This window comes from Salvia hispanica, chromosome 2 (assembly GCF_029641045.1).
Source record: "Salvia hispanica isolate PSC_SH4W2 chromosome 2, Shi_PSC_v1, whole genome shotgun sequence".
Lineage (NCBI taxonomy): Eukaryota > Viridiplantae > Streptophyta > Magnoliopsida > Lamiales > Lamiaceae > Salvia > Salvia hispanica.
In genome coordinates this window covers 21,382,689-21,396,938 of record NC_142693.1, presented here as the reverse complement: position 1 = coordinate 21,396,938, position 14,250 = coordinate 21,382,689, and positions in this window count along the sequence as shown.

Sequence of the window (14,250 nt, the reverse complement as noted above, 5' to 3'; positions counted from 1 at the left end):
TCCGTCCCCCATTAGGAGTCACACTTTGATCGGACACGGGTTTTAAGAAATGTAAAGAAAAGTTGGTTCGAAAAAGTTAGTGGAATGTGAGATCCATTTTGTTATATTGGTTTTATAATAAAATGTGAGTGAATTGAGTTAGTGGAATGTGAGACCTACTTACCATTTATGGTAAAAATGAAGTGTGACTCTTAATTGGGGACGGACCGAAATGGAAAAGTGTGACTCTTAATAGGGGACGGAGGGAGTATCTCATATCTACAGTACCAAGATTACATTATACTTTCATAATTAATTATCTCACTTTTTTCCTAAGGTTAATTTAATCTTTAGATAAAATCTTATTTTTGCTTATCATATAATTGTAGTATCTCATTAGCATAATTGTCTAACAAATTAAACGTCAGATTTCATCCTTCATCCTGCGTGAGTGACTCTCTTCTTATTTTACTAAAGAGGATTAATAATGAGACTTATCTTTTTAGTAACAAAAACTCCATATTTATTACACGGAGGATAAACATTTTACAAATTAAGTTGTGTTTCGTGTTTCGTCTACCTCTTTTTTTTCACCTTCTCTAAAAGAGAAGACATGCCAATATTTTGACGTCAATCACCTCTGCTAATTGTAATTGACATAATTTTTTACCTCCCACGTCTGGGGGGAAGATTGATAAAGAAAACTAAATACGAAGTTTATAATTTTGCTCGACACAATTACAATAAAATGAAATAAAAGAATCAACCGAAAACATATGAGCTTAAGCGTAGCCTTGGAGGCCGCTTTGTGGCGCGGCGTTTCGTCTCAATGGACGGCCCAGGTAGTTGGGCCAGGTTACGTTCTCTTGGCTTGGTTGGCTTGCTTTTTTAGATCTACTCGGACTTGTTTATAACATAATGTCAATAAAATAACTTTATTTCGAATGCATACCAAATAGATCATGATACGACATAGAATATGAAAATTTATAAACTTCTTATTATAAAAGGAGTACTTAATAAATAAAAGGAGCGTCCAACTGCAATATAAACCACATCGTCGGCTCTTTGGGCATAGTGAGAGTATATTCCATCGTTCGCAACAATATTAATATCATAGACCACATAAGATTTTGAGGCAGAAAAGATAAAATGGTCGGTGATAGATCATTTAGTTAGTGCTAGTTTCTCTTATGATATTGGTTTTCTTTCGGTTAGTTGATTCTTCCCTTTTGAATGATTCCAACTACCCCAAAAAGTAAGTACTTTAAAACAAACAAGATAAGCATAAATTGAAAAATTGAAAACAATGGGAATTAGTGAGTGATCCAAAACAAATGCTTTTTCCATAGTTCTATTTTGGGTTTAGTTAATTACATAAAAATATTGCCACTTTTTGTGGTGGGGATTGCATTGGTCGGCATTTTATTTCTTTGTTGAAATTAACACTTAATAATACTACTATAATTTATACTACTATTTTTCCTTGCCCAATTTTCTTGGTAATAGTAAGGGCACACGCAATGCAGCCGCCCGGACACGGCTGCATTGCACAGCCCATTTCTCGTTCAGCTGCCTGCCAGTCCATCTCGACCGTTGATGGTCGTCTGGCCTCTGAGAAAATCTATGTTTAATTATATGTTTCAATTACTTTTTTTAGTAAATTTTTCATTGTTCCATTAAGGTTTGTTGAAGACTTGAAGTGCATATTATTTAAAGAGGATTTAATGTTTCTTTTCCATTCAATTTTTAAGTGCATCTTTTAGTGCTAGTATTATTTAAGTGGTTCAGTACAGTGGACATAAAATCACTAAGTGATAGGCTATCTATGTTCTAATTTTATACATATGTTTTGCCTTTCTGTTTTCTTTGTTGTTTTGTGTAGAATATGAAAGTGCTTCTCTAGAATCCAAAAATCACAATGTTTATTTTAACAAACATTTAACTTTTGAGTACGTTTTACGTAATCTTGTCTGTTTTATTTAACTTTGTTTTGTTACAAATTCGAAACATATTATCTCTAGCTGGCATCCATATAAATTTTGCCTAAATATATTCTGCATTTTTCCTGCAACCTCCTTTTATTATTGGACAAATTCCTATTTGTTCCATATGCCAATGAATGTCTATATTTTCAAGACCAAGAAAAATATTTGAATTTGGCTGCCCTAATTTCTGAAGTGTAACCATCCAATTAATTACTATACTTGAAGTTGGAGGTACATGTGTTGTGGTTATTTGTGGTATTTAATTTTATCTAGTTTTCAATAGATCTCTATTATTCATGTGTAAAATCAGCATCCCAAATTTTATCACAAACTCTAACTATACAGCCACAGATAAGTAGTACTAGTAGACATGTACTGGTTATAATGGACCCACTATTTACCTTTTTATTTCATTATCTTAATTAATCCTTTATTTCATAATATACGTACTTAATACAAAAGTCTAAACACTAATTGTGATTTAATTACAAATACGTCAACATACTGAAAATAATAATAAAATAAAATTAGTGCAGTTTTGGTGCGAATTGCACCATAACTGCGCCAACTAGCCCCACAAACGTCAACCGCCAGATCAGAGCCACGTCTCCCTGATCCGGCAGCATTGCATTGTGGATGCAGGATGCCCTTACATGCATGCAACCCTCCACCCATAAAAATAGTAATTATTGGTGGAATATCGTGGCCCTTATAACAACATGATTCATAACGTCGGCATATCGCAAGAATTCAAACTAAGTGACTTGGCAAATGCTTTTCTACTATTTATCTACCACTTAATCAAATTTTCACCTCTCTATTCAATTTATATTATATATATTGGGATGAGGCAAGTGTCACGGGGAGTTGGAGTGCATTGCATATCAATCTTACTTTCACTCCTCATGGAACTTACCGTTAGAATTAATTTAAAAATATTATATCAAATTACTAAGCAAAGATCACTTTTCAACCTGCTAATATTTATATCCTCTACCAAACAAGCTACCCTAGCTAATACCCCTAATATTTAAAAAAACAAAACAATAGGATAAGGATAAAGAGACATAAATAAATTAACCCTTTGAACTAACTAACTTCAACCTCACCCTATCCATGAATTATAAGACAATAAATTGGCTCTCTCCACCGGAAAGGCGGCAAAATATTGGCAATTGAGACTAAAGGAATGAATATATAACTTTTAAATCCACGTCGGCAATTGAATATACTTCAAATGGTAATGATACCCTCACCACTAACTCCACATCATATGCATAGAGTCTCAACCCCAAACCGAAAGAGGCGTAAGCTTAATTATCATATCACGCTTGACGGCCGTCCACGGTGACTAGTGGCAGACGCAGAAAAAAATATTACTATCAGGAGTTTTGCTACCTTTATAGGTATCAATTCGATTGAGATGTTTCATTTTAGAATTGATATATTTTATCAATATAATAACTATATAAATACTGGTATGTTTGATTAAAATGAAAACTATATATGTTTATTGATATAAGTTGGTCTAAAATATCACAAACTTTACATTTTGTTTGTTATTTCACATGGCAGGTCAATCACCATATCCAACTAATGTCCGTGCATTTTTTATCCTACTTAGACTACCGAGTCAACATGATTTTCTACGTAGCTTTTTATCCTACTTGCCGCAAACTTAAAAAGTAGTCTAAAATATCATAAATATTTCACGGTTATCCACATATAATAAGATTTTTGCCGAAGATTATTTGGACTGTCATGGCTAACAAACAAAATGTAAAGTTTGTGATATTTTTAGACCAATTTTAAAGTTAGTGAAAAATACTAAAATTTGACCAAAGTTTATGATTTTAGGGACCAATATCCCTAATATATACTGACTCAATATTAATTTGCATATTCATGGATGTTAGTAGGATTTTGTAATGCCGACTGATATAAACTAAGTGTAGTTTTCCTCAGGAATTTGATTGCATGGCGTTCCAAACATGAGCCCACTTTAAATCTCGAGTGGAAAACCTTCCTCTAAATTTGGCTTCTTATTCTATTCTCCTTCTATAAATAACCTCTCTCCAACCTCCACATTTCTACCTTCATCTCTATTCCTACACACACTTGTAATTGACATACACACACATATATACATACAATTAACAACATGGCTGCCCTCAAATTCTGGCTTTGCTTTGTCTTGATAGCATTCACATTCTCTGCCACTCAGTCGCGTCTCCTCCCTCGCACCTCTGCACCTCCCGAGGGACGGGCATTGATCGACAACGCCCGAGAGGCGATCAAGGAGAGCTTGGAGAGGAAAGAAACGGCGGAAAACTGGTACCACGAAGACCGGGTCAGCCCGGGCGGACCCGACCCGAAACATCACTAATGTGTTATAGCCTATAGTGCTAAGAGTGGCTGTAAAGATGGAACATTAGAGACAATGAATGTGTTTCGAGAGAGTGAGAGACATTTTTCTTCTTTTTTAATTAAAGAATCAATTTTGTTTCTCCTTTTATCATGTGGATGTGCTGATTCGAAGCTCAGATTTATTAGTTGGAAGAGAAATGTTAAATGCTAGTACTATAGTTTTTCATTTTCACATTACTTTTCCCTTTTTCCTTTTTCCCATGCTCTTTTAGTTTGATTTAATTATACAAAACAGTTGGGGTCACTTGCAACCAATTTAATTTTTATGTACTTTTGGCCTATTAATGGTCTTTGCATTTTTCAATTTAATTAGTTTATAAAAGGGAGAATGCTTTACAGCTAAGTTAGTACAGTATAGTTTTTGTAATTCACTCGGTCTCATATTTTAACTTGACACAAATTTTAAAATGGAGTATATAAAAGTAAATAACAATTATTGGAAATTAAATCCTATATTTCAATACTCTAAATTAATGAGCTTTAAAGTTAGATTTCAGTGCAAAATGATGATTTTATACTTCCTTCTCCCACTAAAAAAATAATCTCTTCATTTTATTATTTACTACTACTATTTTTTTTCCTTCTTTTATTTCATATTCCCTATGTCCCATTATAAAATGAAACGTTTTCCTTTTTAGTTTGTCCCATTAAAAATGAAACGTTTCCTAAAATGGAAACATCTTTATCGCTACTTTTTCATTTCTCTTACTTTACTCTCTCTTCATTAACTCACAAAACAACACTACATAAAAACTTGTGCCGATTTTCAAATGTTGCATATTTAATGGGACGAAAGGAGTATATTTTACCAATTCCAAGTTTAAATTTATTTCATCTACTAATTAGGATGAAAAAAAATATTATTCTATTCACAATATATTAATATATTCATTACACTCTCCGTTCCACAATAATTGTTACATTTATTGTTAGCACGAGTTTTAAGAAATGTAAAGAAAAGTTGGTTGAAAAAATTATTGGAATGTGAGGCTCATTTTTTAATATTGATTTTATAATAAAATGTGAGTGAAGTGAGTTAGTGGAATGTGAGACCTACTTCCCATTATATTAAAAATGAAATATGACAATTGTTGTGGTACAGACTAAAATGGAAAAGAGCGACAATTATTGTGGAACGGATGGAGTACATGATTACCTCACTTCTTACTAGAGGCCATGTTTATTCTTACTCGTCGTCATGAATCTTCAACAAATGTTTCTTGGCGCAGTTTTGATGCAACCCGAAGAAACAGTCGGAGCACTCATAAACCAAACCATCATCACCCAATTTCAATTTTTCCCCACAAGCTCCACACCGCCGCCCGGCGCAAACTCCATCCTCCAGCCGAACAAGCGCAACGGGACATTCGTGGACATCCACACGAACATCCGCACCCACCTTCATCCTTGAAAGCCAATCGACCGAGGGAATGCAATCATAGTGGAACCACTGATCACACTCTCCGCAGCTGTAGTGCCACCGCGGCGGCCCCTCTCCCTCCAAAATCTCCTCACATACCTCACAGAAGAACTCATCCCGACTGCTGTATCTGCCCTTTGACTCTCTGGGGGCGGCTGTAGTTAGCAGGAGAGGGTGCGGATCGAATATATGGCGAACTGTGCGTGGAAGCAGGGCGCATCTGACGTGGAGGTTGAAATCGGTGCAGCTGCTACAGCTGTAGCTGATTCCGGTCAGGGTAGAGCTGCAGCAGCTGCACTTTTCATCGAATTCGGTGGTGGGAGACATGAAGAGGAAGTGGTTGCTCCTGTGAGGCGCGTGGGTTATTGCAGGAGTGATGAGGGCGCAGACACAAGGTGAAGTCGCAGGTTGTGCAAGAGTAGGCAAATCCGTTGCTCCAAAGATGACAACCTTCGAGAGACACATGGACTATATTAGGATATTCGAATTTAGAACAAACAGCCAGAAAAATTGCGAATTTTGGTTAAATTGTGGTCCGTCCTACACTCCTAATAATTTTAAAATTAAATGTAATAATCATGAATTTTAACATTTATCAATACGACCGCTAAATCATCAACATGTTACTACGAATAGGAACTGCTGATTTTTTAAAGTAACAGTATATACCAAAATTCATGATTTTTGTATCAATTTTGCCCTGAAGTTAAGGTTGGTTTTAATTGATTAATGTAAACAAAAGAATGGAAGTCATTGAACATAAAAATTCAGAATCTTTTATTGGACAAGTAATACGCTTGTTGAATCAGAGGTGTTCTAACTCTCTTTGATTGAACCATGTATCAGAAATTATTCCTTCATATCGATGGATTCACATGCAAGATTTGATTAAACGGTAAAAGCATTCACAATGGTGGTGGAGCCTATCTCACAGCCTATCTCCATTTTTCTCTTGTCACGTTAGCATTTTACACTAGCTTATCTCCCTGCAATGGTTCGCCCTATCTCACGGCCCATCCCACAACCCATCTCATTTCTACATCAGCACTATCTTGTTTTAATTTTCTGCACTATAATGATTATTATGTTATCAAATAAATTATGTGTGTGTGGGAACCACACCAGAGAAACGTGTTTTGAGCTGGTGGGCTTCCCGGAGTGGTGGGAGGAACGGACCGGCAAACCAATCCCGCCGCACAGGGGAGGAAAGGCAGCTGTAGCGGTGGCGGGTAGCGGAGGTGAAACCGTCGCCACCGTCAGAAGCAACTCAGGAGGAGCCGCTACTAACCAAGGCGGCGGGCTACCAGTGGGCGAGGACACTAAGACCGGAACTGCCTTGGTCGGAATTGCGGCGACGGGGAAAGCTTCCACACCGACGGAGGCGACGCAAATGGAGTGGGATGGTAAGTTAGGGTTAGGCGTGGGAAACTTAACCCTAAATTCTCCAAATTCTGCTAAATTGGAAACTGACCCCAAATATTTATATAAATTACACTTTGTACCCCGCCCAGATAATCCTTCCCTATTTCGCCCACCTAAAAACCGCAAAATACAAAACCGACCCCAAACAGCCCAAAAGTCCGAAAATAGCCCAATACTTTGCCAAAATTCCTTTCAGCCCCTCAATGATTTACCCAGTTCCTATGCTTTGTGTGCATCGTTGTTAAGTAAAAGTAAAAGTTGGATTTTTGATTGTGGAGCCACCGACACAATCACTTACGATGCGTCAGATATTACTGATATGCACGATGCACCACAGAATTACATCCAAACTGCAAGTGGAGAATTAACTGAAGTAAAAGGGGCAGGAACCGTGAAAATTTCACCATCCCTAACATTGTCGAATTGCTTATATATCCCGTCATTATCTCATAAATTGCTCTCCATAAGTCATGTTACCAAGGAGTTAAGCTGCACACTTTTTGTCTTTTACAGGATATCGGAACAGGGCGGATCATTGGACGTGGCACTGAGAGGGACGGTCTGTACTACGTTGATGAGATAGCTCAAACCGGAACCGCTATGCTGACTCACGGGTCTACAGAAAGGGAGGCGTGGCTTTGGCATCGCAGATTGGGGCATCCATCTACGGGTTATCTAAAAGTACTTTCTCCTAAGTTTTCTCTAGATTTAAATTGTGAGACTTGTTCATTGGCCAAGAGCCACAGACATTCCTACAAATTGAATAATACTCTAGTTGATTCTCCTTTTTATTTTATTCATTCCGATGTGTGGGGTCCTTCACCAGTTATTGGGGGTCAAGGTCTTAGATATTTTCTTCTCTTTGTGGATGATTGCACTCGTATGACATGGGTGTATTTTATGAAATAAAAAACTGAGGTTTTTGAAAACTTCGTTCATTTCTTTAAGAAAATACAAACACAATTCCAGAAAACTATCAAGGTCCTTAGGTCTGATAATGGGGGGAATTTGTGAACTCCACCATGAAAATTTTCTTTCTCAAAAATGGCCTTGTACACCAAACCACTTGCCCATACACTCTAGAACAAAATGGCGTCTCAGAGAGAAGAAATCGTACCCTTCTAGAAATGGCTCGTTCCATGCTGATCGACTCCCACACTCCACGAAAATTTTGGCCCGAAGCTGTTGCCACTTCTGTCTACCTTGTAAATCGTCTCCCAACAAGCACTCTAAACCTTCAAACCCCACTCAAAACACTTTCAGTCCATACTCAAATTCCTTTACCTTTAACCCTTCAGCCTAGAGTGTTCGGTTGTTCAGTTTTCGTCCATATACCCAAATATGAGGGGAGGGATAAATTATCTGCTTGTGCAGTCAAGTGTGTATTCGTCGGATATGGGGTAGATCAAAAGGGATATAGGTTTTATGACCCTAAGTCAATTCGCGTTGTTACTACCATGAATTGCGATTTCCTTGAAAGTGAATACTTCTTTACCCACCTTAGCGGTCAGGGGGAGAGTGATACCATAGACCCGCTAAGTCATTTGTCAATGCCAAGTCAACCCGAAGACCCTTCAATGCCGAGTCCACTGGAAGTCATCAGAATCACAGATCAAATCTCAAACGTACAACAGACCGCGACTCCTAGTGACATTGTTCCAGATCTTCCCCTACTGATACCTACTGTAAGTTCATCTGAGCCTGAAACTGTCGCTAATAATGATACTTGGGTGGCTGATAATTCTGAGACAGATACAGAGGCTCATATTGAGCCAGAAATTTGTGACTTAATCGAAGAGCAGGTGACTGAAGAGGTTGGTAGATACATGCTTCCGCATCGGTCAACAAGAGGAGTGCCACCTAAAAAATATAGCCCGGAAAGGATAAGAGGAGCGAAGGCCCGATACGCAATTGTGAATATTGCAACGAGGCATATATCTGAAATGGCTAAAGCATTTGAAGCAGCATTATATGAAGAAGAAAAAATTCCATGCACAGCAGAAGAGGCTTGGAGACACAAGCATTGGAGGGAAGCAATGCTAAAGGAGATGGGGGGACTAGAGAGAAACAACACTTGGGAAAAATGTCAAATCCCAGATGGAAAGAAGGCAGTGGGATGTCGGTGGGTCTTCACAATTAAGCGACGACCTGATGGTTCTATAGAAAGATACAAGGCACGACTGGTTGCCAAGGGATATACCCAAACCTATGGTGTAGATTATTCAGAGACCTTCTCCCCGGTGGCAAAGATGAACATAATCCGAGTTTTACTATCAGTTGCTGCTAATAGAGATTGGCCGCTACACCAGTTCGATGTGACCAATGCATTCCTTCATGGCGAGTTAAAGAAGGAAGTGTATATGGAACCACCTCCTTGTTTCAAGAATGGTTTCGAAAAGGATGAAGGGTGTTGTCTGAAGAAAACCTTGTATGGTTTAAAACAGTCTCCTAGAGTATGGGTTCTGAAGATTTACTGAGACTATGATGAAGAATGGGTTTAAGCAGAGTAACTCGGATCACACCTTGTTTCTAAAAAGGCGTGGAGATCAAATTACATGCTTGATTATCTATGTTGACGACATGATCATCACTGGAGATGATGTTGAAGAGATAGAGCGTCTCAAGGGGAGTCTATTCCAAGAATTTGAGATGAAAGACCTCGGAAACCTGAAATATTTCCTAGGGATAGAGGTATTGAGATCAGAAGGAGGAATCTTCCTAAGGCAGAAGAAGTATACTTTGGACATCCTTGCTGAAACAGGGCTATTGGACTGCAAGCCGGTCGAAACCCCAATGCTAGTGAATCATGGACTACAGATCTCTGAGAAGGCAGAACCAACGGACCAAGGGAGGTATCAACGTCTAGTTGGAAAGCTCATCTACTTATCTCACACCAGACCTGATATAGCTTATGCCGTCGGAGTAGTAAGCCAGTTCATGCATCAACCTCAAAAGGACCATTATGAAGCTGCATTGAGGATCATCAAATATCTCAAAGGAACAGTTGGACATGGAGTAATGTTCAAGAAGAATGAACAGCGAGGAGTCTATGGTTACACTGATGCAGACTGGGCAAGTAATCTAGTCGACAGGAAATCTACAGCAGGATACTTCACATTTGTAGAAGGAAACTTGGTCACATGGAGGAGTAAGAAACAAAAAGTGGTTGCACTGTCAAGCGCTGAAGCAGAGTTTAGAGGAATCAAGAGTGGATTGACAGAGATTCTGTGGCTACGAAGATTAATGGGTGAAATTGGACTAAGCCTAGAAAAGAGTCAACTTGTCAACTTTTCTATGACAATAAAGCATTAATCAGTATATCAGAGAATCCAGTTCCACATGATAGAACTAAATATGTGGAAGTCGACAGACATTTCATTAAAGAGAAGATTGAGAGTAGAGTTGTGGAATTCCCGTTTGTTCGGTTGGAACATCAGCTAGCCGATATCCTCACGAAAGCGGTCAACTCGAAGAACCTTATTAGTGTACTTTGCAAGTTGAACTTTGGAGACCTCAATGCTCAACTTGAGGGGGAGTGTTAGAAAATAAAACAAGATCAAATCAGAATCAAATCTTCACACCAAGTCCAGAAATAGATTGATCCTGCATTTAAATGTAATTGATTCTAGTCTCCACTCCAAGTCTTACCATGTACATAGACTATGTAAATCTCTATTTAAAGAGAGACCTACAATGAAATATACACACAGTAATTAAACCAAACATATTACACGCTCTTTTCCTTTCTTCCTTAATCTAAAATGTTGCTCGTACCATTTGAGAGTAACTCCTAAAATCCCGTGCCGGCTAAGGAATGTGTCATCTTAGCCGGGACGGAGGGAGTAACATTTTCTTTAACAAGCCTACATTATTCAATTTTCGCAGTCGTTCCGAGGCATCGCCGGCTCGGCCGTTTGCGTCCCCGAAAATTCTGCTAACAAAACCCAACTCACCAGAAAGTACTTTATTCAACATTGGCTCATGGGAATCCGGCCCAAGGTTTTAATTAAACTCAACCCAAGACTCATACACTTTGGCCCAATAAAACAAAATCCACCTGGGCCAACACTTAAAAGTAACCTGGCCCAATTTATGATAAAACAAAAAGAAAAGAATGAGGGAAGGAGTGAGGTTGTTCGAAAGTGTTGGGTGATTACTTCCGATTGATATAACCGATTGGATCACAATTTTTGCAGATTGAGGAGCTCTTGTACAAAAAAAACGCATGGAATAAAATAAATAATCCTCGTGGTAAGGAATTATTAAATTCAAATTGTGATTTCATCGTTACATATCAAACTGGTAAAATAAATTATTTAGTGCCTGGTGTTATTCCAAGCACTTAAAAACAATTAAAATCTATTCGTTCGAAAAACACAAGCACAAAATTAATCAATGTGCCTCATCGCGTAATAAATGAAGTTAATTAAGTCAATCGCGCAATCAACCACTTAATTAGGTCACAAAAATATCAAATAAAAATATCTAGTAACATGTATTTCACTCGAGGCATTTAAAAAAACATTAAATGCAAAATTAGAATTCAAAATGCGGGCGTTACATAAAGTCTCATTTATTCCCTTCATTTCACACCAGTTGATTCTAAGTTTTGACACGAAATCACATCATCCGACCCAAGTTGGTTATGGATAGAGTATGAAAATCACACCATCCGTCGCATCATCAGTTGAGTCATTAGTTTATCAATTTGTATGAAAATTTGTATCTACCATTAATAAGATTATTTGTAATAGACAGAAAGAGTATTATTTTACTAAGGCAAATGTATTCTATATTCATTATTTCATTACAGTGCTTCTAACTAAATGTCATGTTTATTTTGACTCATCGTGAATCTTCAACGAATGCTTTATTAGAATATTAAAATATAAACTTGTAAATATCTAGATATTATATAAATGAGTCATATTATAATGCTTATAGCACCCTAATCCAAAATCAAGATCAAATCTCCACCTTTAAATTTTAAAATGAGTGGAGAGATTAAATCTTACGAATCTCAATAAATAGTAGACAAAATACCAACAAAAGGGTAATATCGTCATTATGTTATCATATGATAATTTTCGTGAATGTTTTTTTCATATCAACAGTGTATTACAAATATCAACAATATGACATACGAATATCAACACTAGTACAAGAAAATATCTAACACATATTTATTGAGATTTTTACATGGTTTTATTGAGATTTTTTGATGTATTTGTTGATAAAAATCTGATTATTAACATTTACGAAAACTAAAATAAAAAATATCAAATTTCATCATCCGAACGTCGTCGGAACATATGCAATTGAGATCTCGTTGGAATCCTTATAAAATTATCTTTAATTTGATATATTTTTTGCAAAAAAATAATTTAAATCGAGAGAGTTACGTAAATTTAAAGTTTTAAGATGATTTTAATGAGAGGGAATTGACATTAATACCCTCTAATTTTATTTATTAATTTTCTTAATTAAAAATATAATCCGTGACATTATTTCAACCACTAGATCTTCTAATCTAATGGCTAAGATTTAGTCTTAGTTTGGGATTGCTAATTAGTTAGCAATTGATCACTTCCCTTATACAAAACAAATATCTAGATATTATGTAGAATTATCTAGAATTGGGGAAGGGAATATCTAGATATTTTGGTAGAATTAACTAGAGATAAAATTCTCTAGAATATAGATATTTAGAATATAAAAGTATTAAGAAGGAGAATATCTAGATATTTTGGGAGAATAGTCTAGATTAATAGATATTATGTAAGAAATATCTAGATTTTTATAGATAAAAATCTAGATATTTAGAATATAAAATTATGAAGTAGATGATTCTAGAATAGGAAGGGGATGTCTATAAATATGAGAAAGTTGTAATATTTTGTATAAGTGGACAAGTTGAATTCTTGAGAAGTTTGAGAAATAAAAGTGTGTCTTACTTTCCCCACATCATCAACATCTCCTAAATTATTTCCTACATAATCTACCCATCCTCCTCTCAAATATTTCCTCGAAACTAAATTACTCCAACATATATCTTATATATTCCAACAAAGCAGTACCAGAGCCATAAGTTCCTACCTGTAGTATGGCTAACTTGTCGTCGTTCCAAGTCCCCATGCTCAATAAGAGCAGTTTCGATAATTGGAGTATCAAGATGAAACTGTTATTGGGAGCCCACGATGTTTGGGAGATCGTGGAGAATGGCTACGAGGAGCCGCAAGACGAGACCTATCTATCCCAACAACAAAGGGATAGATTGTGAGATGCGAGAAAGAGAGCCAAGAAGGCTCTCTATCTCATCTACCAAGCTCTAGGGGACGACGATTTCGAGAAGATCTCGAGTGCAAGCACCGCCAAAGAAACGTGGAAGAAGCTCCAAATCTCGTGTGCTGGTGCGGAGCGAGTAAAGAAGGTACGCCTCCAAACTTTAAGAGGGGAATTTGAATCTTTGCATATGAAACAGTCCGAATCAATTTCGGATTATTTTTCAAGAGTCTTGGCGGTGTCAAATCAAATGAAAAGAAATGGTGAAAAATTGGAGGATGTTAGAATCATGGAGAAAATATTGCGCTCTCTAACCCCTAATTTTGAGCACATAGTAGTTACAATAGAAGAAACAAAAGATTTGGAGGAAATGACCATCAATCACTTATTGGGTTCGCTACAAGCATATGAGAAGAAACAAAAGAAGAAACAAGAAATTGTGGAGCAACTTTTGAAGTTGCAAGTAAGCCCAAAGGAGAAAGAAGAAAGCTCGAGCAATGGTGGTGGCCCACAAGGAAGAGGTTGCGGAAAAAGACAAGATCGTGGTCGTGGTCGAGGATATGCTCGTGGACGTGGACGTGGACGAGGATATTTTTCCAACAATGAAGAAATAAAGGAGTTCCCAAATATGGGACGAGGAAGGAGCAATCCACAGTCGAGGTACGATAAATCTTCAATAGAGTGTTATAATTGTCATAGATATGGGTACTATGCTTCCGAGTGCAGAGACAC